Consider the following 27,746-nt stretch of genomic DNA (forward strand, 5'->3'; position numbering starts at 1 on the left):
GCATGAGCCCCTGCCTGTGCTTGTGTGTCCGCTCATAGCAGCAATCCGCTGTTTCGAACAGACACAGGGATCTGCGTGACTGTAGTAAACTGCGCGCGCATGCGCAGTTTACTCACAGACATCGCACCCGTTCCTCTGCTCCCTGAACTAGGCAGAGAGCAGCCACGATGTCTGAGAGTAAACTGCGCATGCAAACACAGTTTACTACAATCACGCAGATTCCTTGCATCGGCTTGTGGAAGCGCACAAGCTGTGTTAAACAGTGCTGTCCCGATACCTCTGCTCCTAACATTCTGCCCACCGAAGCTGTATATATGCACCGATACCTACAATAAAGCCTCTGAATGGTGAGTTCTGGCTACTGTTGTTTTCTGACCTTTACACACATTTGTCACATTTGTGGATCAGCATTGTGCACCACCGCAATCAGTGCAGGTGCATGAAGTTTAGCAATCATTCCTTGTGTACGCTGTGAGGCTACTAGTGGTGTATGTGCTGGAGCTACTATTTCTCACTGAACTAGAGAGCAGCCACAATGTCTAAGGGTAAACTGTGTGCGCATGCGCAGTCGTGCAGATCCCTGTGTGTGTGCTCATAGCAGTGGATTGCTGCTACTAGCAAACACCTGCACAGACAGGGGACTCACTCTAGGGTCAGTCATTGGCGAATCCACAGCGTATTTTAAGGTCTGCTAGTTGTGACCCTACCTTTAGGGTAGCTGCTTTTTATACATACCAATGAACTTCCACATTAACGGCTCCTAGATTTGGTTGCCTGAACCTCTACATATCACATGGTTATATTCTCACTCCCCCACACCTTGCACTGTTGGCTATATATAATGCTTTTTGTAATAATATGACAATTCTTCCTCTGTCTAGAGAGGCCTTTAAAAATTAACTTTAAGTCTCACATTTCTGCATAATAGGATGACTAATTAATATTTATATCAAAACCTGGTTATCTCACTTTGAAGCCGATGAAGTGATATCAAATATTACTCTCTTGAGTATTACTGGTTTAAGATGATAGAACAAATTAACCTTTATGAAACTTCTCCAAAACTATTCATCCATATTAAGAGAACTTAAACATAAATAAGACGATTGGGATAGAATATCAAGTGAACAGTAGAAAGGCTGATCGTAACATTTGAGAGCGCACTTCCTTTTAAGTACCTGTTCTGTTATTATGGATTCAGCGCATTCATTGACTTAGCCCTCATCCTCAACTTACCTATATCAAACACATCTGAAAAGCAAACGTGATGTTATTTGATGGTTCATGTTTGTCTTATCCCATTAATGTTATTTTTTAATTAAAGACTCATTATCATGCTGCACCTAGGCTTCATCCTCTCGTAGTTGGCACATAGTTCCATTAGCAATGCCATTAGACTAGAAGAATGAGATTAGACCTAAAACTTTGCTAAAACTACTTATACCATTTAACACGATGCACATGACCCACCTTTGGGGAATTTATGACTGAATCTCAAGAAAACTTGAACCATTAAGAAGATAAATGCTTGTGCAAATAATAGTAGAGATACTATTCTCTTCATAAGATAAGAGGTAACTTTAATGACCAGGTTTCTACAATGCATTTTGTTAATATTGTTGTGGTTTAACTATCACAGTGGGCTGAATCTGTAATGTCTGTTTATTTGTTTTTGTATTTTTCTGTTTAGGTGTGTATTCACACACTAGTTTGTTCAGAGCAGTTTGCTATTCTACCTGGATAGGAAATAGTTAATGCTTTGAACGAATGAGAACTCGGGTGCGGTTATTTAACCATTGTTCTCCTGCATTCTGGTGCTGGTTATTGTGCTATACACTTTCAAGTCTGATTGAGCGTTTACCTTATCTTTTTCTGAGTTTTAGCCATGGTCTTGTTCTTTATAGATTTTAGTCTGTGTTACATTTGTCGGCTTTCGGATTTGTATATCCTTTCTGTTATGTATCTGTTCACACTATGTCTGAGGCTTGCTTGTTACCTGTGCTCTGTATGTTATATTCTGGTTCTAATCTAGTGTTTCATGTATTATATTTGTGTTTCCTACATCTTGTCCACACGGTGGAGTGTGTCTGCTGGCCTGTAGCCTATTTGGCTTTATTAATAATGGCTACTCCTTTTGTGGAGTGGGGATATTTATTTCCTGGTTGATTTAATCTTTGTCCTTTGTACTTGTACCTGTTTGTGAACAGTGTCATATGTTCCTTATCAGTTTGCCTGTTTAGATTCTGCCCTGTTAGTATTTGTATCCTGTTTGGTATATCTGGTTGTCTACTAGTTTTCTGTTCTGGCCTGTGACCGTCTATGTATATTATTTGTTTTTACACCATTGCACTTTAGTGCAGGAAGGGATCGGCGCCCAGTTGTCGATCCATTGTTTAGGATGGATTGGCAAGTAGGCAGGCAGAGATGTTTTAGGGTCAGTTTAGGGCTCACTCTCCCTGTCCTCCCAGTCGGTCATGACAGAAGTATTATGTCATAGAGTGAAAATATGACATGTCTTTCTTTACACATTTTGTACAGTATAACAAATATACAGTTTTAGCCTTTCTTGATCATAAAGTGAATATACAACCTAAACATCCCTTGTCTATATAACTTAGAAGAATCCAGCAGCCACAACTAGATAGAGCTCTCTACATTAATATTTAGATGGAGATTGTTGGGTTTAATACCAGATGTTGAAATCCATGTGGTTAAATTACCCTAGTGGTGGAAACATGTTCTGCTATTATTACATCCTTACTCACGTTAGAAAACCAAACCTCCGAATCCCAGTTTATATCTTTGTCAAAAATAAATATATTCCTTATACATTTTTAAAGCATTTAGGTCCTTAACTCCTACCCAATAGTCTATAGATTACAGGACTGGGTGAGCAGTCAAGGCCTTGTTCCTTAAGTGTCACTGCCCTTCACCATGGCCACCTCTGCAACCATGTGACACATGCAATGCAAAAGGGAAGCACATGACAACTTTAGTTGTGCAAAACACATGACGGTTGCAATTTCTATTTACTCAAAGGCACAGTACATGTAGAATCCACAAGATATATAAGAGTCAGATCACAGGTGATCTGGCCACTGGGACAACCCCCTCCTGATGTAATCTCTATAGGTAGGGCCCCATTCTGGAGGTTGCAGGGAGTGCCAGTGATCTGACCATTCCCCCTGTAAACAGACACTTATCCACTATCCTGCCTATCCCTAAAAACTCTATGTAGCGTGCGTATTTTCCTGACAGTATTTTGGAGGCATCATTTTAAAAATGGACAGAGCTTTTAAGAAGTAGCAACAAAAGCATGATGCCCTCTGTTCAAAGAGAATACCTACATCCTCTTAAATTATCATGAATTACCAGTGAATGTCTCTTATAAAGATTACAACAATAACAGAATAATTACTCGGTAAATGTTATGTTCTTGTATCTTTTGCAGCCAATGGAAACAATAATGGACCTGATATACAACTGGTCTCCTTGATTTAGTAAAACATGAAGCAAAGAAGGTAGTAATTGCTTTTAATCTCTTATAATGGAAAATTAGCCAGCTATTACCACCCTGATGAATTTCTTCAGGCTTTTTATTAACATAGAAAAGCATGTAATTCAATCACGGTACATAATGTAGAAGGCTCAATTATTGAACCCAAACTATTTACAAGGTGCCATTCATTCTCAATATCAAAACACAAAGAGGAACTTGCTGCAAAGAATACTTAAACAGAACCAAACTCTTCCAATGTTAACAAAAGAGATGCACACAGCTTCCTCATAAAAGCTACGTGGTTAATGAATTGGCATAGAACACAATAAGAGTATAAACCACTTAAGACCATTTGTCAGGCACACTATTTTGTGTATGTAATGTAATATTATAACACAGCAAGGTCCAAGGCACTGGAATATGTGTTCTTTAAAACTCAACTTCATTTATTTTTTCAGAAACCTGTCGGCCAAACATGGCTTTTATCAAGCCAACAACAATAGTAAGTATTCTGGGCTAATATGATTAGGCTATGGCTATGAATTGATGATCAGTAGGGTGGCAAAACCTGTTACCTCCACTAGCACAGCCACAGTGCCCATACTACACAATGAAAGGGGCCGGAAGCTGTTAGCTCCATTTACTGTGTAGTGATGGTGCCGCATTACTACAGCTCAGCTTCCATTCAAGTGAGTGGGAGTTGACCTGTAGCCAATTTGTTCCAAGCCATTGGTTCCGTTTACTGATCATCGGGGGGTCATAGATGTCAGCTCCTCACCAACATATTAGCCCAGAATACCCCTTTGAGGGTAGGGTTACACATGCCTTATTTTGCTGCATTTTTGTACATATGTTGTCCCAGTACAGGATGTTGTCATGTTGGCTAAATGTTGCCTCAGGCACCTATGGTGTCACTGTTCTGTACCCACTACTCTAAGGTGTTTTTGTTCTGTTGTAATGTGTTTTTCTGCAATGTTAAAATCAATTGTGTTACTGGCCCCTTAAGGAAGCATTGCAGAGTGACCCAGGTGACTCTGAATCCCCAATGGGACCCCCCTAGCATTTTTACAATATAGTGTAGGGGGAGAGGAGGTGTTCAGTGACCAGATAGAGTGTTGTGTGAGGAGCGACAAGAGTCGAGTCTAGGAGTTCGAGAGCTGAGGAACAGTGTGGAGAAGTCTGAGGAGGTCATGCCAATCTCATGAAGACCCCATCGCTCAGGTGAAGTTCAAGCCTGGCGGTAAGCACGAAATTCTGGGGGAAAATAATCTTCAGTCAGTCTAAAGTTTCTAATTCAGTGTGGGTTGTCATTAATCACAAGTCAGCAGTTTCAGCAAGGACAAGTTCCAGCAAGGCAACAGGCTTCCCGGGCACACTCTGCACTTCACCCTGCACAAATTTGTACTGTGAAAGATTTAACAAAATTCCTACCTCAGTAAAGATAGTTTTAAGTAATTTGGCATTGTGGTCATCACTGTACCCACGTTTGGCCCAGGAGAGCTATCTCAACCTCGTAACATGGACTTAATGCTGCCCTGGCATCACGAACTATGCATTCCATTTACATTCCACCCGCTGACACCATACACATTTTCGTCAATGTGACTTTTTGTTTTGGGCCTATCGAAGGTCCCTAAGAGTACACGCAGATTCACAATTGCCCAAAAGGGATGACTTTCCAGTCAAATAAAACAGAAATGTAGACACCATCGGGTCTGTTTTAATTATATTCTTTAGGCAATTGTGAAAACACATTGCCGATGTCAAAAATAATGCAACATGTGTATCTGTCAATAATTTACTTAAAAGCCTCTGGAGTACAGTCATTACTGACAAGATTACACGGATTGAAATTTCCTGTGGTAGAATAATGTTTATTGAAGTCAACTTGCAATTTAGCCCATCTAACACAGTAAGAATTGTGGATTTTTATGAAAGTGCGATTTAGGATTCCTTCAGAGATTTTGCAAGATAAAATTCTGAAAATAGCTTTCACTTTTTTCCATAATCTATTTTAAAAAAAGTATTTCACAAAACATTTACACCTTGCCTTTGGCTGTCCGGGCATGCTGGGAGTTGTAGTTTTGCAACAGCTGGAGACACACTGATGGGAAAACACTAGGTTAAGGTCTACGGAAACAACTACAATTTAGGAATATTTTACAGTACGTTAATCTGAGCTATGTAAAGTTTGATGGTAGATTTAACTGTATCTGAGTGGCAATGAATCATATTGCAAAGTAAGACATATAAGGAATTTTAGTAACCTCATACTGCATGCATACCTACTGGTAATGAAATTTATGTCAGCTTTTTGCTCACTGCCCATTATATCAACATCACCGAACAAACATTGTTACAGTAAAGCAATAAACAGGCAAATGCTCCTGAATAAAAGATAAACTGCATCAGGTTAAACAATGAGTGACCGCAGCGTCAGCTAAGAACGCAAATCATATTCATTAACCTCACATCTCTTCCTCCGGCAACTCGCAAAAGGAAATTTTATAAAGAGGGTTTATAAACAGGCTCAGATTAGAATTTGTAGAATTTGCTTAGTGCGGTCATTTATTCGCTCTGTCTTTCTTCTATGGTAATGGAACATAAAACCTTTTTTACTAGGAGTCTTAAGCAGACACAAATTAAAGGGGTATTCTGGGATATTTTTTTATTTTATTTGACTATGCTACAGGTGCTGTATGTTACGACGAGCGCTCCGGGTCCCCGCTCCTCCCCGGAGCGCTCGCTTCTCTCTCGCTACCGCAGCGCTCCACTGACCCGGTGCGCTGCGATACCGTCTCCAGCCGGGATGCGATTCGCGATGCGGGTAGCGCCCGCTCGCGATGCGCATCCCGGCTCCCGTACCTGACTCGCTCTCCGTCTGTGCTGTCCCGGCGCGCGCGGCCCCGCTCCCTAGGGCGCGCGCGCGCCGGGTCTCTGCGATTTAAAGGGCCACTGCGCCGCTGATTGGCGCAGTGGTTCCAATTAGTGTGTTCACCTGTGCACTCCCTATTTATACCTCACTTCCCCTTCACTCCCTCGCCGGATCTTGTTGCCATTGTGCCAGTGAAAGCGTTTCCTTGTGTGTTCCTAGCCTGTGTTCCAGACCTCCTGCCGTTGCCCCCGACTACGATCCTTGCTGCCTGCCCCGACCTTCTGCTACGTCCGACCTTGCTTCTGTCTACTCCCTTGTACCGCGCCTATCTTCAGCAGTCAGAGAGGTTGAGCCGTTGCTAGTGGATACGACCTGGTCACTACCGCCGCAGCAAGACCATCCCGCTTTGCGGCGGGCTCTGGTGACAACCAGTAGTGACTTAGAACCGATCCACTAGCACGGTCCACGCCAATCCCTCTCTGGCACAGAGGATCCACTACCTGCCAGCCGGCATCGTGACAGTAGATCCGGCCATGGATCCCGCTGAAGTTCCTCTGCCAGTTGTCGCCGACCTCACCACGGTGGTCGCCCAGCAGTCACAACAGATAGCGCAACAAGGCCAACAGCTGTCTCAACTGACCGTGATGCTACAGCAGCTACTACCACAGCTTCAGCAATCATCTCCTCCGCCAGCTCCTGCACCTCCTCCGCAGCGAGTGGCCGCTTCTGGTCTACGACTATCCTTGCCGGATAAATTTGATGGGGACTCTAAATTCTGCCGTGGCTTTCTTTCCCAATGTTCCCTGCACTTGGAGATGATGTCGGACCAGTTTCCTACTGAAAGGTCTAAGGTGGCTTTCGTAGTCAGCCTTTTGTCTGGAAAAGCTCTGTCATGGGCCACACCGCTCTGGGACCGCAATGACCCCGTCACTGCCTCTATACACTCCTTCTTCTCGGAAATTCGAAGTGTCTTTGAGGAACCTGCCCGAGCCTCTTCTGCTGAGACTGCCCTGTTGAACCTGGTCCAGGGTAATTCTTCCGTTGGCGAGTACGCCGTACAATTCCGTACTCTTGCTTCAGAATTATCCTGGAATAATGAGACCCTCTGCGCGACCTTTAAAAAAGGCCTATCCAGCAACATTAAAGATGTTCTGGCCGCACGAGAAATCCCTGCTAACCTACATGAACTCATCCATCTTGCCACTCGCATTGACATGCGTTTTTCCGAAAGGCGTCAGGAGCTCCGCCAGGATATGGACTTTGTTCGCACAAGGCGTTTTTTCTCCCCGGCTCCTCTCTCCTCTGGTCCCCTGCAATCCGTTCCTGTGCCTCCCGCCGTGGAGGCTATGCAGGTCGACCGGTCTCGCCTGACACCTCAAGAGAGGACACGACGCCGCATGGAGAATCTCTGCCTGTACTGTGCCAGTACCGAACACTTCCTGAAGGATTGTCCTATCCGTCCTCCCCGCCTGGAAAGACGTACGCTGACTCCGCACAAAGGTGAGACAGTCCTTGATGTCTACTCTGCTTCTCCACGTCTTACTGTGCCTGTGCGGATATCTGCCTCTGCCTTCTCCTTCTCTACTATGGCCTTCTTGGATTCCGGATCTGCAGGAAATTTTATTTTGGCCTCTCTCGTCAACAGGTTCAACATCCCAGTGACCAGTCTCGCCAGACCCCTCTACATCAATTGTGTAAACAATAAAAGATTGGACTGTACCATACGTTTCCGCACGGAGCCCCTTCTAATGTGCATCGGACCTCATCACGAGAAGATTGAATTTTTGGTCCTCCCCAATTGCACTTCCGAAATCCTCCTTGGACTACCCTGGCTTCAACTCCATTCCCCAACCCTGGATTGGTCCACTGGGGAGATCAAGAGTTGGGGGCCCTCTTGTTTCAAGGACTGCCTAAAACCGGTTCCCAGTACCCCTTGCCGTGACTCTGTGGTTCCCCCTGTAACCGGTCTCCCTAAGGCCTATATGGACTTTGCGGATGTTTTTTGCAAAAAACAAGCTGAGACTCTACCTCCTCACAGGCCTTATGATTGTCCTATTGACCTCCTCCCGGGCACTACTCCACCCCGGGGCAGAATCTATCCTCTGTCCGCCCCAGAGACTCTTGCTATGTCGGAGTACATTCAGGAAAATTTAAAAAAAGGCTTTATCCGTAAATCCTCCACTCCTGCCGGAGCCGGATTTTTCTTTGTGTCCAAAAAAGATGGCTCTCTACGTCCTTGCATTGACTACCGCGGTCTTAATAAAATCACGGTAAAGAACCGCTACCCCCTACCCCTCATCTCTGAACTCTTTGATCGCCTCCAAGGTGCCCACATCTTTACCAAACTGGACTTAAGAGGTGCTTATAATCTCATCCGCATCAGAGAGGGGGATGAATGGAAAACGGCATTTAATACTAGAGATGGACACTTTGAGTATCTGGTCATGCCCTTTGGCCTGTGCAACGCCCCTGCCGTCTTCCAAGACTTTGTTAATGAAATTTTTCGTGATCTCTTATACTCCTGTGTTGTTGTATATCTGGACGATATCCTGATTTTTTCTGCTAATCTAGAAGAACACCGCCAGCATGTCCGTATGGTTCTTCAGAGACTTCGTGACAATCAACTTTATGCCAAGATAGAGAAATGTCTGTTTGAATGCCAATCTCTTCCTTTCCTAGGATACTTGGTCTCTGGCCAGGGACTACAAATGGATCCAGACAAACTCTCTGCCGTCTTAGATTGGCCACGCCCCTCCGGACTCCGTGCTATCCAACGTTTTTTGGGGTTCGCCAATTATTACAGGCAATTTATTCCACATTTTTCTACCGTTGTGGCCCCTATCGTGGCTTTAACCAAAAAAAATGCCAATCCCAAGTCTTGGCCTCCTCAAGCGGAAGACGCCTTTAAACGGCTCAAGTCTGCCTTTTCTTCGGCTCCCGTGCTCTCCAGACCTGACCCATCTAAACCCTTCCTATTGGAGGTTGATGCCTCCTCTGTAGGAGCTGGAGCGGTCCTTCTACAAAAAAATTCTTCCGGGCATGCTGTTACTTGTGGTTTTTTTTCTAGGACCTTCTCTCCGGCGGAGAGGAACTACTCCATCGGGGATCGAGAGCTTCTAGCCATTAAATTAGCACTTGAGGAATGGAGGCATCTGCTGGAGGGATCAAGATTTCCAGTTATTATTTACACCGATCACAAGAACCTCTCCTATCTCCAGTCTGCCCAACGGCTGAATCCTCGCCAGGCCAGGTGGTCTCTGTTCTTTGCCCGATTTAATTTTGAAATTCACTTTCGGCCTGCCGATAAGAACATTAGGGCCGATGCTCTCTCTCGTTCCTCGGATGCCTCGGAAGTTGAACTCTCTCCGCAACACATCATTCCTCCTGACTGCCTGATTTCCACTTCTCCAGCCTCCATCAGGCAAACTCCTCCAGGAAAGACCTTCGTCTCTCCACGCCAACGCCTCGGAATCCTCAAATGGGGTCACTCCTCCCATCTCGCAGGTCATGCAGGCATCAAGAAATCTGTGCAACTCATCTCTCGCTTCTATTGGTGGCCGACTCTGGAGACGGATGTCGTGGACTTTGTGCGAGCCTGCACTGTCTGTGCCCGGGATAAGACTCCTCGCCAGAAGCCCGCTGGTTTTCTTCATCCTCTGCCTGTCCCCGAACAGCCTTGGTCTCTGATTGGTATGGATTTTATTACAGACCTACCCCCATCCCGTGGCAACACTGTTGTTTGGGTGGTCGTTGATCGATTCTCCAAGATGGCACATTTCATCCCTCTTCCTGGTCTTCCTTCAGCGCCTCAGTTGGCTAAACAATTTTTTGTACACATTTTTCGTCTTCACGGGTTGCCCACACAGATAGTCTCGGATAGAGGCGTCCAATTCGTGTCAAAATTCTGGAGGGCTCTCTGTAAACAACTCAAGATTAAATTAAACTTTTCTTCTGCATATCATCCTCAATCCAATGGACAAGTAGAAAGAATTAACCAGGTCTTGGGTGATTATTTACGACATTTTGTTTCCTCCCGCCAGGATGATTGGGCAGATCTTCTACCATGGGCCGAATTCTCGTATAACTTTAGAGTCTCTGAATCTTCCTCCAAATCCCCATTTTTCGTGGTGTACGGCCGTCACCCTCTTCCCCCCCTCCCTACTCCCTTGCCCTCTGGTTTGCCCGCTGTAGATGAAGTGACTCGTGATCTTTCCACCATATGGAAAGAGACCCAAGATTCTCTTTTACAGGCTTCATCTCGCATGAAAAAGTTTGCCGATAAGAAAAGAAGAGCTCCCCCCATTTTTGCTCCCAGAGACAAGGTATGGCTCTCCGCTAAATATGTCCGCTTTCGTGTCCCCAGTTACAAACTGGGTCCACGCTATCTTGGTCCTTTCAAAGTCTTGTGCCAAATTAATCCTGTCTCTTACAAACTTCTTCTTCCTCCTTCTCTCCGTATTCCTAATGCCTTTCATGTCTCTCTTCTTAAACCACTCATCATCAACCGTTTCTCTCCCAAATTAGTTTCTCCCACTCCTGTCTCCGGTTCTTCTGACGTCTTCTCAGTGAAAGAGATACTGGCCTCCAAGACGGTCAGAGGAAAAAGGTTCTTTTTGGTGGATTGGGAGGGCTGTGGACCTGAAGAGAGATCCTGGGAACCTGAGGACAACATCCTAGACAAAAGTCTGCTCCTCAGGTTCTCAGGCTCTAAGAAGAGGGGGAGACCCAAGGGGGGGGGTACTGTTACGCCGAGCGCTCCGGGTCCCCGCTCCTCCCCGGAGCGCTCGCTTCTCTCTCGCTACCGCAGCGCTCCGGGCAGCTCCACTGACCCGGTGCGCTGCGATACCGTCTCCAGCCGGGATGCGATTCGCGATGCGGGTAGCGCCCGCTCGCGATGCGCATCCCGGCTCCCGTACCTGACTCGCTCTCCGTCTGTCCTGTCCCGGCGCGCGCGGCCCCGCTCCCTAGGGCGCGCGCGCGCCGGGTCTCTGCGATTTAAAGGGCCACTGCGCCGCTGATTGGCGCAGTGGTTCCAATTAGTGTGTTCACCTGTGCACTCCCTATTTATATCTCACTTCCCCTTCACTCCCTCGCCGGATCTTGTTGCCATTGTGCCAGTGAAAGCGTTTCCTTGTGTGTTCCTAGCCTGTGTTCCAGACCTCCTGCCGTTGCCCCCGACTACGATCCTTGCTGCCTGCCCCGACCTTCTGCTACGTCCGACCTTGCTTCTGTCTACTCCCTTGTACCGCGCCTATCTTCAGCAGTCAGAGAGGTTGAGCCGTTGCTAGTGGATACGACCTGGTCACTACCGCCACAGCAAGACCATCCCGCTTTGCGGCGGGCTCTGGTGAAAACCAGTAGTGACTTAGAACCGATCCACTAGCACGGTCCACGCCAATCCCTCTCTGGCACAGAGGATCCACTACCTGCCAGCCGGCATCGTGACACTGTAGTTCATAATATAGTACCTGTACCATTGTTTGATGGGGTATCACAATTCTTAAGTGATTTTTGCAGCAATGTTTATGTTTAGCAGCATGCTAAATGAGTGTCCTCTCAGGTTTTCCCAGGTTACAGTACGGCCCGAGACATTACATCAGGTGTTTAAAGGAGCCTTTCTGCTTATATGGGTGGAGCAACCACTGGGTGTTGGGGATACCATTCTCCACAGGGCTGCAGTTGTACTGCAATGGGGTGGTTGATGTTTGGGAAGGAGAAAAGTGACCTCACACTTACAAACAAGAGATCCTGGGACTTGTAGTTAAAGGGTGGGAACTCCAACAGGAAATATTAATTTCACAAAAATAAATCAGCAGGATTATGGTGGACTCACACCACAGCCATTAATCACCAATAAAAGCATGGATCTTTTCTAAGCATATCCATTACTGTCCTGCAGGTAAGTACTAAAATCCCCTTATGGTGGATAAATCCTTAATAACTCATCTTACATTATGTAAGACAAGGTAACTCACAGTCTTCTCCATACGCCTCATAGCAGTGATTATTTTATTTCTTCTATTTTTCATTGCGGTTTCAGTAGTGACAAGTAAAGAATATCAGTGTTGTATTGTACATCATGAAAATTTAGTGCTATTTCAAGTTTCTCAGCTATTTTCTGGTAATCAAATGTTTAAAGTAAATCATTTAAGGACCGCAGTTACCATAAATGCTACAGCTAAAATGTTTCATTTGAATGGGGCATCTTGTCTATGTGTTTTCCAGGTTGATTCTGGTATTGTAAGTAATCCTGTAAGTGCACTTGGCTCTTCAGTTCTATTCAATAGTTGATGTCCCAGGTAATGGTGTAGAATTTTACATTTATAAGATCAGAGCCACAACCAATCTATCCAGAATTCCAGCACTTTTTTTTTATAAATGTTGTTATTAAGTAATTTGATATAGGATATGTTTCCATATTTTTTTTTTTTACATTAAAGGCATAGGAATCACTACACAACACCAATATCATTCCTACACAGAATTTTTCCAGGGTTGGTAAAATACTACAGGTAACATTTTTTACCCTTTCAAGACTTAAGAAAGACTAAAAAAAAATATCCAGGCACTCTTTACTTTTAGAGGCTACTATATTCATGCATCAAAGTAAACCTATTTTGGCCCATCCTGAGCCTTTTTCAATTACATCAACATCATTGTGGAAAAAAGCTCAGGATGGGCCAAAACATATCCTCTGTATGACTATTTTTATACATAAATAAAGAAGATAATCTTTTTTCTGTGTATTGGGGATCTTTGGCCATTTTTACACGTGAATCATGGCAAATCTGTAGTTACAACCACTTGTACCAAGACTAAAACATTAAAGGGGTACTCTGGCCCTAAGAAATCTTAACCCCTATCCAAAGGATAGGGGATAAAATGCCTCATTGTGGGGGTCCCGCCACTGTAGACCCCCGCAATCTCTCATGCAGCACCCACCTGTGTGAGCTGCACACAGCGCTGGAGGCTCCGAGTCTGAAGCCTCACGACCATGGGGCCAGAGTATCGTGATGTCACGGCTCTGCCCCTGTGTGACATCAAGCCATGCCCCCTCAATGCAATTCTATGGGAGGTGGCTTAGTTTTTAATGAAGTATTAAATGGAAAAAAGATTTTTATAAAAAATGTGTAAAGCCAATATTTTATTGTCCGAGCACACATTCAACAGCCCATAGCAGGTACTGCACAAAGTAAACTATAGAAACAATAATGGAAAACAAGAGAACAGAAAACAACCACAGCATTTTTAGCCAAACCTAATCTAATAAATTGGAAGTGTAATGGACCGTAAACCCATAGGGTTACTACCCTTTTTTTTTTTTTATAGACCTGGTAGACTAGAGGTAAGCAGTATAAAAGTAATAAAACTCAATGGAATTAGCTGACAGCTTCCCTTTTCATGCCCTTATGCTTAGTATTATAGTGGAAAATGTATAGTGTATAGTTGTATAGTGATTTCAGTGCATGTTAAAATCTCTGATAAATAAAAAAGGAATAGAATGTGTGAACAAACTAACAATAGCAATGACTATTATATGGTGTCTAGAGGTTTTTTAATGTTTGGTTTACTGGATTTATATCCAATAGGCCAAACAGAACAGCCTGGCATTGCTTTTGATAGGATGATTCCAATACAATAAGCAGTGAAGGCCTTTTTAGTGTTGTGTGTAATTATATTACCAAATTATTGTACTACCGTTCATTTTCAGTAAAGTCAGTAAAGTCCTACAATGTGCTACAAAAGTACAATCAATGTCACCAAAGATATATATAACCCTACATGTATAGTAGGTAAGGGTACGTATTTAAACCTCTAACACCAAAAAGAGAACCGTACCACAACAACAAAAAAGTAATAAGATTTAAAAGATAAACTTTATTAACGCAATTTAATGAAGAAAATAATAAAAGATCAAATTAAAACTAAAACAAAGAAGTAGTAGCAATAAATAGGCACCAGTAAACATACAAAGATATAGGACAATGGTAGGACCCAAGTACATCAAAATATATAAGTATAAAGAGTAAATGCCACAATAGCTGGTAAGGTACAAGAATGATACCTCCCAAAAGTACACAATAAAGGGTGCCAAACCATACCTACACCTGAACCCCAACGATCGTTTCGCTATTATGCCGCTTCTTCACGCCCCCTGAAGAAGCGGCATAATAGCGAAAAGATCGTTGGGGTTCAGGTGTAGGTATGGTTTGGCACCCTTTATTGTGTACTTTTGGGAGGTATCATTCTTGTACCTTACCAGCTATTGTGGCATTTACTCTTTATACTTGTATATTTTGACGTACTTGGGTCCTACCATTGTCCTATATCTTTGTGTGTTTACTGGTGCCTATTTATTGCTACTACTTCTTTGTTTTAGTTTTAATTTTATCTTTTATTATTTTCTTCATTAAATTGCATTAGTAAAGTTTATCTTTTAAATCTTATTACTTTTTTGTTGTTGTGGTACGGTTCTCTTTTTGGTGTTAAAAGTACAATCAATGTCAACATTTTGTTGCTGAAACTATAACAGATCAAAGAATAAATGATATAATAGACATTCCCAATAAAGATATCTAAGTCAGTGGAGCCAATGAACTTTATAGCAGATACTTAAAATTATTATGACATGAAAGACAAGACTTGAATACGCAGAAAGAATAGAGACTCAAAACAAAACACACTAACAGGGACTTTGATGTTTAACATGAATTAATTATCTTTAATAGACGGGACAAGGCACTGTTGGAACAGCAGCTTTGCAGAATGGGGCAGATTAATTTCCTACAATAGGCTAAGGCTGTATTCACACACTGCAGCAGAACAACTTATTGTTTTTGCTGCAAATGGCCGAAACTGTGGCGTATTTTACAACAATTTTGCTAATGGTCTAAATAGAAGTAAATTACGCAAAAAACGTATGTGGTAATTAGTTGAGGTACCGCAACATGTGAACACAGCCTAAGCATTTTTTTCTATCCCCAGGCCATCCCTTTAACGTGAAATATATTTTTAAAATGTATTAGGTACAAAATGAATTTCTTTATAAATCTCAATAGTGATCAGAGCTTTGTTTTTTGTTTTCTAAGACAGAGGTCCAAACACCTCCTGTGCAAACATTGAGTAAAACATAAAAAAAATTGGAAAATATTAGGAGACTGACAAACTCGAGGATAACTAATTATTATTACCAATTAATATATATATATATATATATATATATATATATATATATATAATTTTTTTTTTACTTTATTTGTTATTTGGCATTATTCAATGAATATCAAAATAGTTTTATATTATTAGAAACAGTGTAGAACATCCCAATTAAGCATTTAGGTTGCATTTCTTTTGTACACGATGAATATATGCACAGTATGTAGCCATTCCTTCAAAACCCTTTAGTACCTCGCTGGCATCGATTTATCTTTGCTGACTAATGACACTTTTTTCTTCAGAATTTGTATATGTTTGCAGCACCAGCACTTGTACTTTTATAACTGACAGATTTCTTTCCAAATTGCATAAACCTGAGTCATTGTCTCTACCCAGAGTATACATTATGAGACTTCCTCAACCCATTAGAGAAAAGAAAGTGTTTTCCAGGTCCTTGATGAATTCTATTGCTTATTTTTATGACTGCTCAGAGATCCCTCGAGGCTCCTCCTGAATTCCTTACCTTGCAACTGACGAAATTATGAAGAAGAAAAAAAAAAAAAAAACACGCCGGATGGTTATAGAATCGGTGAGAACAGCCTTATTTTTGCAGATTATAGTTATTGTGAATAATAATGAGAAGAAAAGTTGCAGTCAAATAGAAAGGCAGAACATAGTAAAAGGTACAGCACTGAGGCTCACTATTTAGCACTGTTGCGCTAAGGTCTTGGATTTCAAGCAGCATGGAATTTCTGTTCGTTTCCTCCGACATTCCAGAAACATACAGCTATGTACATTTGTCAATTATCTGAGAATAAAAGCTTAGTAAAGCTCCATTAATCGGAACCCCTGTTAAAATAGAATGCTTTAAAAACAATTATAATGTAGGATTAGGAATTATGCTTGCCCTATGTGTATAAATTCCTTGCACTCTGTGTGATGCTATATGATGCCGTCATTTTATATTCTCCTATAAACAAAAATAAATCAAATATTTTCTTCCTACATGATTTTTATGTATATTATGAGAAAAATAACCTGTGTTGTATACAATTTTAGAGAGGAATAGGGATACTGGGTGGGCCCATAACATTTTATAGATGCCTTATTACACATCCCAACCTTTCCACTGCATAGTGTGGCCACAGGCCAATAAATCTCCAGATGGTCCAGCACTTTCATGATCAGAACACAGAAACTCAGGAGAAGATAAAGTGTCATTACTATGGTAAATATGTGCCTGGAGGAATTCTGAATGCTACCGGTGATTATAAATGCCATATAAAACATCTCATTGCTAGTCCTAGTCGGTCCCAAGTGTGCAGGATTATGAGCAATAAAATGCATAATAACAAGTCAAAAAAGTAGCCTATAGGCAGTCATGCCGCCATTGTTACCAATGTCCCTGGATAAGTCAATGCTTTCATAGTACTAACCGGCTGCACAAAATATTCAGAGGTAGACAAAACAAAGCAAATAGGTTAAACACTGTTATCTCAGACCTACTTGGAAATGTCTACCCTTACAGTAACATCCTTAATCCACCAATTGACCACATTTAAAGGAACATTTCTGACAAATCTGATAAAGTTTTGTATGCATTACAGGGCCGTGGGGGGGGGGGGGGGGGGGGGTCATGATACAGGGATTCAGAGAATTCAAAAGATATACCATGTACCACTCTCTTAGATTATTTAACAGACATAGCACAATGCTATTAGTCATACCTGAAATGTTCTTTTTCTTGATAATTACAGTATATTCTCAGTTGAATAAACATATTTATTGTTGACAAGCTTGTCAGTCCCCGCTCTATCTATCTGTCTATCATTCTAACATTTTCTTGTTACGTTGGCTGGGTAAAACCGTTGAGCAGTCCTATCCAGCCAGAGAAGATGCATATGTCTCCATCTTTTAAAGTCATTGGCTCATCTGTCGGCTACTCCTATTGACTTCAGTGGAGAAGGTTGTGTGCATGTATAATGACCTCTCCTATATGCAGCTTCTTTAGGACATTGAGTGGTTCGGCTCCTGGTTTCCGGGACTGGGGAAGTGACGCCATGCCATGCCCCCTCCATTCATGTCTATGGGAGGGGGCGTGACGGCCGTCAAGCCTCCTCCCATAGACATGAATGGAGGGGGCGTGGCATGACATCAAATCCCCAGTCCCGGAAACCTGGAGTTTTCCGAAACTGGAGATTCAGCACAGGGAGATCGTGGGGGGTCTCAGCAGCGCCCCCTACCCCGCGATCAGACACCTTATCCCCTATCCTTTGGATAGGGGATAAAATATTTTTGCCCGGAATACCCCATTAAGGATACCAACATCCTAATTTATCATATCGAATGTACCAAAATCATAGAATGTTTTTTTTTTCTTCTAAACAACAGTAGTAAAGGGAACCTGACATCAGATTTTACCATATATGTACACTTGATAACACATTACAAATATTAAAATCTTCTGCCCGGGAGATGACCCGCGTCATCATTCTGTTCCATCTGCTTAGGGAGCAAAGTGGTGATGCAGGCTGTCAATTACGATAAGGGGGCATGATTACAGCCCAACCAGACAAGATTAGAAGAGGATGGCTCGCGCACATGGAACTACTTATGGGTCAGCTGAGGACACTTTTCAAACTTCATATCTTCACCATACCTGCCCAAGAACATCTCCTGGGAATGGTAAGGGAAAAGACTTTACCATATATTACACATTCCCATGCAATATATATATGGCAACATCTGATGTCAGATTCCCTTTAAATGACTTGTGAAGCAGAGATGTAGTCAAATACAGGTGAGTGGTCATGGCAGGGTTCAGGTCAGCAATCTAAGCCAATAACACAAGAGTCAAAATGGTACAGGATGGATCTAGTGGAATTAGAAATGGGAAAACAGGCATGGGTCAGAATACACAGAATCTCAGAATCAGGGCAGCACACATTCATTAGAATTACAAGGAACCAACAATGCGCAAGCACAGGATTATGAGCTGAGCACTCTTAATAGGTACTGCTGAAAGAGGATAGGTGGGGGGAAATGTACACTGGACTAAAAAATCAGACAAGGTGGCCACGTGTGGCCCCCTATAAGGCAGATTGGGAGATGCAGGCAGCACAGCAGAGGAGAGCAGCATACTGCTGTTTCAGGTTGGTTTCATCCCTTTTTAATGTAATTTATGCATCTGCATTATTTATAATTACTATTTCATTTAGCTAATTTGGTTGCACAGTCCTATCACTACACATCGATAGACTGAGTAATTACTGATTTGTGGAGAGCTGCTTCTCTATTGGAAGGAGGCATTTTACATGCCTGTGATATTGGTGAACGTTCAAATCAGGAACACACTGCGCCATGCCAACAGAATTGTTCAAGAGGGAGCTCACTCCTATTTCTGATACTAGCTACATTACACGGAGCGCACTCGTACCCACCGTGCTGAGATTCTAAAGAGATAATTAAGTCACTTTTCAAATCATTTCTATCTTAGCACCTGGCGTTTTGTTTTTCAAATGACTCAGTGCACAAGAAAATTATTATATAAACACTAATTTCCTAAAGAAAAAATCATCTCCCTCTGAAAGAATGCAACAGCTACAAAGATAATTGCTCAAAAGACAAAGCGAAGGAGAGAGAGAATACAGTTGATCATGTTTATACCATTTTCTACTAATACTGAATGTCATAAAGAGGTTGTCCACTTTACTGCAAGCCAAATGCATAAGCAACACAAATCTCCCTACTGGCTAATTGTTTGCCACAAAGTAATAATGATGGTACTGGTAACAGTAACAGTAAGTAATGCACTCTGCCATCATGGCCTGCATGCACCCTCACCACACAGGACACCATTGCTGAATAAAAAACATGTTGAAGCTCACTTGAAGGGGTACTCCGCCTGAAAACATTGTATCCCCTATCGAAAGGATAGTGGATAAGATGTCTAATCGTGGGGGTCCCGACACTGTGGCACCCCAGTCATCTGGTGCACGGAGCAAACTACAGCTGCCACTCCCCCTCCATTCATGTCAATGTACATACTAGCCTTCATGCTCCCTCCCATAGACATGAATGGAGGGTGCATGCCATGAAGTCATGAACACGGAAGCTCCAAGCTTCCGTGTTCTGGATGCCGCCAGCCAGAGATCACGAGGGTCCCGCGCGGCAGGACTCCCGTGATCAGACATATTATCCCCTATCCTTTTGATAGGAGATAAGAGGTTTTCCAGCAGAGTACCCCTTTAATGGGTACTCCCCCCTAGACATCTTATCCCCTATCCAAAGGATAGGGGATAAGATGTCTGATCGCGGGGGTCCCACTGCTGGGGACCCCCACAATATAGCATGCGGCACCCACCTGTTTCTGCTCCGGAAGCGCTGGAGGGTCTGGGTCCCGACCACAGGAACGGAAGATCGCGACATCACGACTCCGCCCCCGTGTGACGTCACGTCCGCCCCCTCAATGCAAGTCTATAGGAGGGGGCATGACGTCGACGGAGTCCTCTGCATTAACACATTCTCCAAGAACCTTTCAGTATAGTTGATGCAGTGGCATACCAAGGTACACCAGCCATAGTATGGCAGTAGGGAACTACATGGCTACTTAAGAATTATATATGTGGGGATTTTCCTCCTGTATAAGCTGAATCTTCCTTTCAAACTTTTTCTGAATTTTGCCAAAAAGCCTCACTTTGAAGTCCAGGCTGTTTAGTTCAAGAGAATTGCCTAGACTAAGAATAAGTGTATCTAGCTCTTAGCTATAAAAGGTGTAAGATCAATACAGGATTCCAGCCTCCAGATGTAAACAAGAATGTTCTACACACTAGCTAAAAGCAAAATCTTGCGGAAATGCTGGAGAGTTAAAACCTTTGAGAGTCACAGAACTTTCATCATACAGCGATTTAACTTTGTTTTTACAGAGCAAGAAACCTTTAATATCTACATAAGTTACTATAGAATTGCCCTTTGGATAACACTGTAGGAAGTACTTTGTGGCTCCCTTCGCTAAGAAATAGAAACCTATGTTACGAGCACTTACACAATCAGAATGTCTTATTTCATCCCAGACAAATCTACATAATTATTCTGCCTTTAATTTATTCTGATGACACTAGAGATCCAAACAATTGTTAGAAACGCTGAGTTTTTGCTTAATTCAAGGAAATAATGCAATGCGCAATCACCAACAAACCATTATGTGCTAGACACCTTTCATATGCACTTTGCGTGGGCCCAGCTGGGCATGTGCTTTATTTGCAACCATTGCATTGAAACACAATTACAGATTTGTTAAATGTGATTATACTGTGTAAGTGCCAAAATAAAAACTAGACCCCCCCCTCCCCACCCCCCATCTCCACATACAGAAGAGATGCCAAATACTGGATTCTTCAGAAACATGATTTTTTTTTTTTGTTGACAACGAAGTTAAATCAAGGCAGGAAAAAGAGATAAAAGAAATTGTCTAGTGTCATGTAACTGAAGCTCAGACATTGCATAATGAAAAGGCCTACAGCTTTCAGATATACTTTCAGATTTAATTCCTCAACAATTTCAAGTCCTTATGTGAGTAGATAAAAAACATTCTTGCCAACAGTCAGACACCAAAAATGTTTAGCCATCCTCAAGGGGTTTGCTACAATGTTTCAGTGTCAGTTAATGTATGAGCTTGAAGTTTAACCTATTTAGCTCAAAGAGGGCTGTGAGTGCTCATCCTTTTGCAACACCAGATTAATAGGGTTTTAACGCTCAAGTTCTCAAGTTACATTTACTGAAACCTCTCAATGAGGATCATATTTTGCCATGGTGCAAGGTGCAAAATAGGGCTCCATTTTACTCACTTTTTGACCCGATCAGTGTAAGACAGAGAGGCCCTTATACAACTTCTTCTCTCTTGTAAAGACAATATTCTCCCTCTGTGGGGAGTTAAAAAGTTGTAAAACATAGTTTCCCAGCATGGACTGGAAAAGAGATCAGGAACAGCAACGTCATTGTAGACACGACAAGTGACATGAATGAAGTGACTACTCACTTGTGTACAGTAGATGCAGCAATGTGAGAAAAAATAACCCTTAGCATTCTGTAAGTGTATGCAAGATTAATTGCAATGCAAAGAAATAGATTTATAACAGTGTCCAGTACCAGATAAACAAATTATACTGTATATCCAGCAAACCTTAATAAACTCAACTACTTGACAATTCACTAATTCAGTGTTTCCCAACAAGTGTGTTGCTAACTGTTGCAAAAATATAACACTCAGCAGCTGGAGGCACATTGGTTGGGAACACTGCTCTATTGAATATCAGCTGGAAGAGCTATATTGGAATATTTCACTTGTAAACAAATTGCTTTCTTGTATACATAAAACAATTTCTGTATTTCTGGAAAAATAATAAAATGAAGGAAGTGTCTGGAACACCCACTTCATTTTAGCCCAAATGCTTTGTAATAGGAAAAAAAAATGATCTCGTACAAAACAGGAACAAGCTATACACTTGCGACTCTTACCTTCTGGCAACCAAAACACAAGAAATCAGTTGAATATTCAATTTATTCATATAATTTATTATAAAAAAAAATAGCCTGGTCAGACAGCTCTGCCCGCATGCAAGACAAGAAACTAAATATAAACTTTTTGACTTTTAGACTGGACTTGTACATACAGGTGGCAGTGTGCCATGAAGATGCACTGCGTCAAAAAGACATACTAAAAACCTGTGTTAATGCATACATTTATGAAAAGTAAAAATTTGTCTTAATATGATTTTCTTTTCTATGTTTATCCTTTTCATCTCAAGGGGAAAAGACACAAAAATTACAGGGAAAGGAAATGTAAGGATTGGTGAAAAAAAGGGCAAAAAAGGGCACCAAACCATTTTACTGCTAAGACCCCCACATATTTCTAGATAAAAGCTAGGAGAAGCATGCGGCTGTGCTTGCCTATAGGCCCTGCTCACATTAAACTTCAGCTTGGGGTTACTGTGTGTGACATGTAATTTTTTTTTTGTGTGTTTTGTTTTTTTGTTTTTTAAATAACAGTACTGTAAAACTTGAAAATGATGTTTGATCTTTTTTTAAATCCTTTAAAATTTGACATTTTAGTTACTACAAATTTACTGAACACTTACTTTTTAATCAAAAATGACAATTAGCAAAACACCTTCTGTTTGCAGATCTACCAATGGTATCCTGACACCAGCATAATAACCTTGTTAGTAACAAACAATCAGTCGGTCTGTGATGTTTTGCTCTACTTTATGCCTGGCAGATTTTGCCTTTGGTCTGAATAATTACCTTCTCTATAATGACATTTTTATAAAGACGAGCGAGAATACTTAAAATTATGTTAAAACTGCTCTCACTATTGATACTGATTTTTCGAGAATGTACTCAGCAATTTAAAAGGCCCATGAAAGGGGAATAATAATAATGAATTAATCATGATGATGATAATAATAATAGTAATAATAGAAGAGAAAGATTGTAAAACTATTTATTTAAAATTAATTATAAATATAGGGGGCTGTAACTAAAGGGTAGGCTTAAAGAAATCCTTATTTAAGAACAGCTCTTATTGGTTCAGGACTCAATAATAAGGCAACTTTATTGCATAAATCCAATACAGACAGGAAAGACTCACGGTACTCGAGTACTGAAGATAATTCAAACATTTATTCACAATCACAAGGACCGCAGGGGCATCGGGAGGTGGTAAAGTGACGGGACGGCGACCGTTTTGCCGTGACTGCTGCTTGGACTGGTCCCTGTGAAACGGTCGTCGTCTGTTTAATAAATGTTTGGAATATCTTCAGTACTGGAGTGCCATGAGTCTTTCCTGTCTGTAACGGAGCTATGCTTGACTTCTTGTGTCTATGACCACTGAACACTGGCATCACTGAAATCAAGGCTGGAGTGAACTGGATACCCTCCCACAATACCAGGTGAAGCAAATTACCCCTGCAGTGCCGACTGTATTTTCTGTGTTTTTATTTCTATTGGATAAACCCTTGACTGCTACTAGATATAATACACAGTAACATTTAGATTTAAAATAATCAACTACAAGCAACCATGGACCAGTAATAGTCTATGTATATTTAAAACAGGAAAGTGTATATGAAAAAAACTAATCATTATGAATGGCCTCAGGGTTTTTTTAAATGAAAGGTCTGATAATATTGAAAAGAATGGCTGTAACATATGTTTTATCAATAATTGCACATATTTTGGAGAAAAGGAGATCTTAAAGGGGTACTACGCTTTATAAAAACTCCTCCCATATCCTAATAAGATAAAGGAGAAAAACAACAAGCCTCCACTTACACAAATGATACAAATAAAGTAATATTTTGCTTTCTATAATGTACATAGATTAAGTGTATTTATTTAAACAGATGGTCTGTGAAAAGTGAAAATTTTGGCACAGGAACCAGGAAGAAGAGAAGATCAGAGGAGACCAGGCACCATCAGAACAGCAATGGTGGGAGTGGGGCAGGTGAGTATGCCTATTTTTATGTTCACTGCAACCTTCTAGAAAACATCCTTTAATAAAGTCTAAAATAATGTAGAGGAATATGAGAAAAACACTTTCTTGCCTAGCATTGTGGTGTCCCTAAAGACAAGTACAATTGTCATGCTATAGGGTTTCAAATCAAACCTATGAACCTTTCGGCATTCTAGTCTAAATTGTTTTAAAGATTTCTCTCTTTGTTAACAGCAGAACCTATGTGAAGCTGGGAATTACTTCAACACTAATAAAAGCTTCTGTTAACCTAGACACTCTATGGGAAGCTTTTTCTAGCTTGGCCATTTAGCTCTTCAACTCCATTCTACTGCATCCAGATCTACCATACTATCCAGCAGTCAGCATGGGCAGCAAGGGTCTGGCTTTTCAAAAAGGAACTGTCAATTTTTTTTTCACCCTACCTGGTTTCTACTTTTCTGTAAACCACTTATTTATGCACATTACATGCAAAATGCTAGGCAGAGTTAACACTTGTGTAAAGCAATGGTCGTTTATGTGCCATGAACTTTACACAACAAAACACCACGTCAGATGTTCTACATGAACATTTACATTACAAAATAGACAATTTGCCTATAAAGCCACAATCCTAAATACATAATCAAATAAGATATTTCCATGTTCACAGTAATGGTGAGATGATATAAAATTTTTAGTGCATGTTTCTCCTATATGTACACCTTAAAAATGAAGACAAATGTTGGTTAGTTTATTTCTTAATTTTTGCACATGTATATGTTTTTAAAAAAGAGTAGGGCTTTACATGGGGAAGTTTTTACCCCCACCTGTTACAATGGACCATATGTTGTTCCCTTCTACCTTTTAGAGGTCTTTGCATCACATTAATACTTGGTGGTGTAGGTGGCACATGGTGTTTTTTGCACACCTTTCCTTTTTGTTAGATTAAAAAAAAAAAATGTTGGGTCCATATATTTAATTCTAAGAAAAATTTAGTTTTAGCTAATTCATATCCTCAATACTTACTTGTGGTCTGATGCAGAGGAATTTCTGTAACTGGGGAGTAGCACCTTAAATATTTTTTGCAGTATCCACATTTGGTGTGGCACCATGGTTAATCTACTCTAATGCATCAGACATTGGTGGGTGGAAATCCTGGCTGATCCAAGCCTGATTCATCTTGGCAAAGGTCAGTCTCTCCAAATTTTTGGTGGACAGATGAATTCTCCTTGGGGTTACCATGGCTCTCGCCGCACCAAACACTCGCTCTGATGGCACACTACTAGCCGGGCAGGACAGTTTTCCAGGGCAAACTCTGCTAGTTGTGGCCACAAATTCAGTTTGGCTGCCCAGAAGTCCAGCAGATGTTCCAAGTGTGTTGGCAGGGTCATGTCAAGGTAGGCCACCACCTGCTGGTTCAGGTTATGCTCCAGGTCTACCTGCTGCTGATGAGTTGCTTCACTATACGGGTGAAGAAAGCTACTCATCAGTGACTGTAAAATCAGGCTGCTGCTGATGGAGCTGTTACTGCTCCTGCCACCCCACCCCTCCCCAGCAGCCATGGCAGTGGAAGATGAGCACAGAGGGCCCCCCGAGTCAAACCTGTGAGAGGATGGACGATGGCGCACATAGCGATTGGCCAATTGACTATATAGGATGTCTCTGTAGTAGGTCAGTTTGTCCTCCCTCTCATTGGGTGTAAAAAAAAGTCCCCCATTTTGTGCCGGTAGGGAGGGTCCTATAAGGTAGAGAACCAGAAGTCATCCGGCTGCCAAATGGTGGCAATTTGTCAGTCACTACGCAAGCAAGTGCGCATGCATCGTGCCATTTGGAGGGACTTCCTGCCTCCATCTCCACTGTATACTGACACTGTGTGTCTGGGTCCTCTGTCTCGTCTTCCTCACCACCCTGTAGCTCCACAGGCTGCTCCTCCTCTCCTGTCAGATGACTATAAAAACCACCCATTTCGCGAAACATTGCCTGTGCTCCACTGTCCCCCTCCCCCTCCTCTTCCAGTTCAGCCCCTACAGGGATCATGTGGCCATGAGATGTAGGCGCCAAAGCTCCAGTGGCCTGACCAGCCATCATTTCCACCATCTGTTGTAGGAAATTAAGCAGTGGAATCATGTTGTTCATCCTGTAATCCTGTCAAATGACTAATAATGTGGCTTCCTCAAAGAGCCTGAGCAAACGGCAGGTGTCAAATATGAGCTGCCACTGGTTGACATTGAAGTTACAGAGGGGAGTCCCTGTGTAATAATCAAGAAATCGTTAATGGCCTTTCTCTGTTTGTAGAGTCGGTCCAACATATGGAGGGTGGAATTCCAACGGATGGAAACGTTTTCTATTAGACTATGTTGGGGGATGCCTTTCTGATGCTGCAGCTCAAGGAGGGTTTGCTTTGTAGAGTACAAGTGACAGAAGTGCATGCAAAGTTTCCTTCCCATTGTTAAGATGTCTTGCAGATAGGGAGAACACTTCAGGAACTGCTTAACAACCAGATTGAAAACGTGTGCCCTGCAGGGCACATGGCTCAGGCTTCCTTAATGCAGCGCAGACAAGATGTTCTTCCCGTTTTCGGTCACAATGGTTCCCATTTCCAGCTTTCGTGGAGAAAACCATGATTTGATTTCTTGATGAATCACTTTTAGCAGTTCCTCCCCTGTGTGACTCCGTTTGCCAAGGCAATCCATGTGAAGAAGAGTGTGACACCGCTGTGCCCTACACACATGGTATGCTGGAAGGGGCACTGAGACTTGTCTGTGCAGTGGAGGCTGTGGTCACAGTGGAAGATGAGGAGGCGGAGTCGCACACTGTCATAGGACCAACGAACTGAGAGTGTGGAAGCAGGAGCGGCGTGACCTGGCCAAGTTGCTGGTGTGGCTGTGCAGGAACCACATTCACCCAGTGGGTCGTAAAGGACATGTATTGTCCGTGACCATAGTTACAACTCCACAAGGCGGTGCTGCTGTGCACTTTGGTACACACCGACAGGCTCAAGGACTGGCCCACCTTCTGTTCCACATAATTGTGGAGGGCTGGTAGTGCCTTTTTCACAAAGAAATTACGGCTTGGGACTCTCCACCTCGGCTCGGCACAAGCCATCAGTTCTCTGAAAGGTGCAGAGTCCACCACTTGAAAAGGGAGGGACTGCATCACCAGCAACTTAGACAGGAGTACATTCAGCTTCTGCACCGTCTGATGAGTGGCTGCATACTGCTGTCTCTTGGACATGGCTTCGCTGATGGATTGCTGCCAGAATGACTGACTCAAAGTAGGAGTAGCAGGAGCATCTGGGCCGGCAGAAGATGGGTATGACACACAGCTCCCTTCGGCTGAGGTGGTGGAGCCTTGGCTGGCTGAAACAGGGAGCAGCGTGCTACTGGGTGAGTCAGCAGGTTGGACAACCACATCGGAGCCACAGTTCTCCCAGGCCGCTTTATGGTGATGCTGCATATGTTTACACAGGGCCATGGTGCCAACACTGGGACCCTAGCCACGCTTCACCTTCTGCTGACACATCTTGCCTGTGGCCAGGTTAACATCCTCTGAATGCTTGATGAAAAGCTGCCACACTGCCTAGTAGCTGATTTCCCCCACAAAAATCCGCACTGACTGACTGCTACTGCCGCCGACTCCAGGAACCCTAATTCCACTACCTCCTGGGCAGGTAGGCTGCCGCAAAGCAGGTGGTCTACTCCGGGTATGTTTGGCTCCAGACTTCC

The 27,746-nt window shown here is 42.5% G+C and overlaps 1 protein-coding gene across 4 annotated transcripts in view; it reads right to left on the reverse strand.

The window, feature by feature from the left end:
- PRKG1 (protein kinase cGMP-dependent 1) overlaps positions 1 to 27,746 on the reverse strand; it is a 1,084,726-nt gene that overhangs the window by 331,917 nt on the left and 725,063 nt on the right. The gene's annotated exons all lie outside the window — the stretch shown is intronic.

This window comes from Hyla sarda, chromosome 7, assembly GCF_029499605.1.
Source record: "Hyla sarda isolate aHylSar1 chromosome 7, aHylSar1.hap1, whole genome shotgun sequence".
NCBI lineage: Eukaryota > Metazoa > Chordata > Amphibia > Anura > Hylidae > Hyla > Hyla sarda.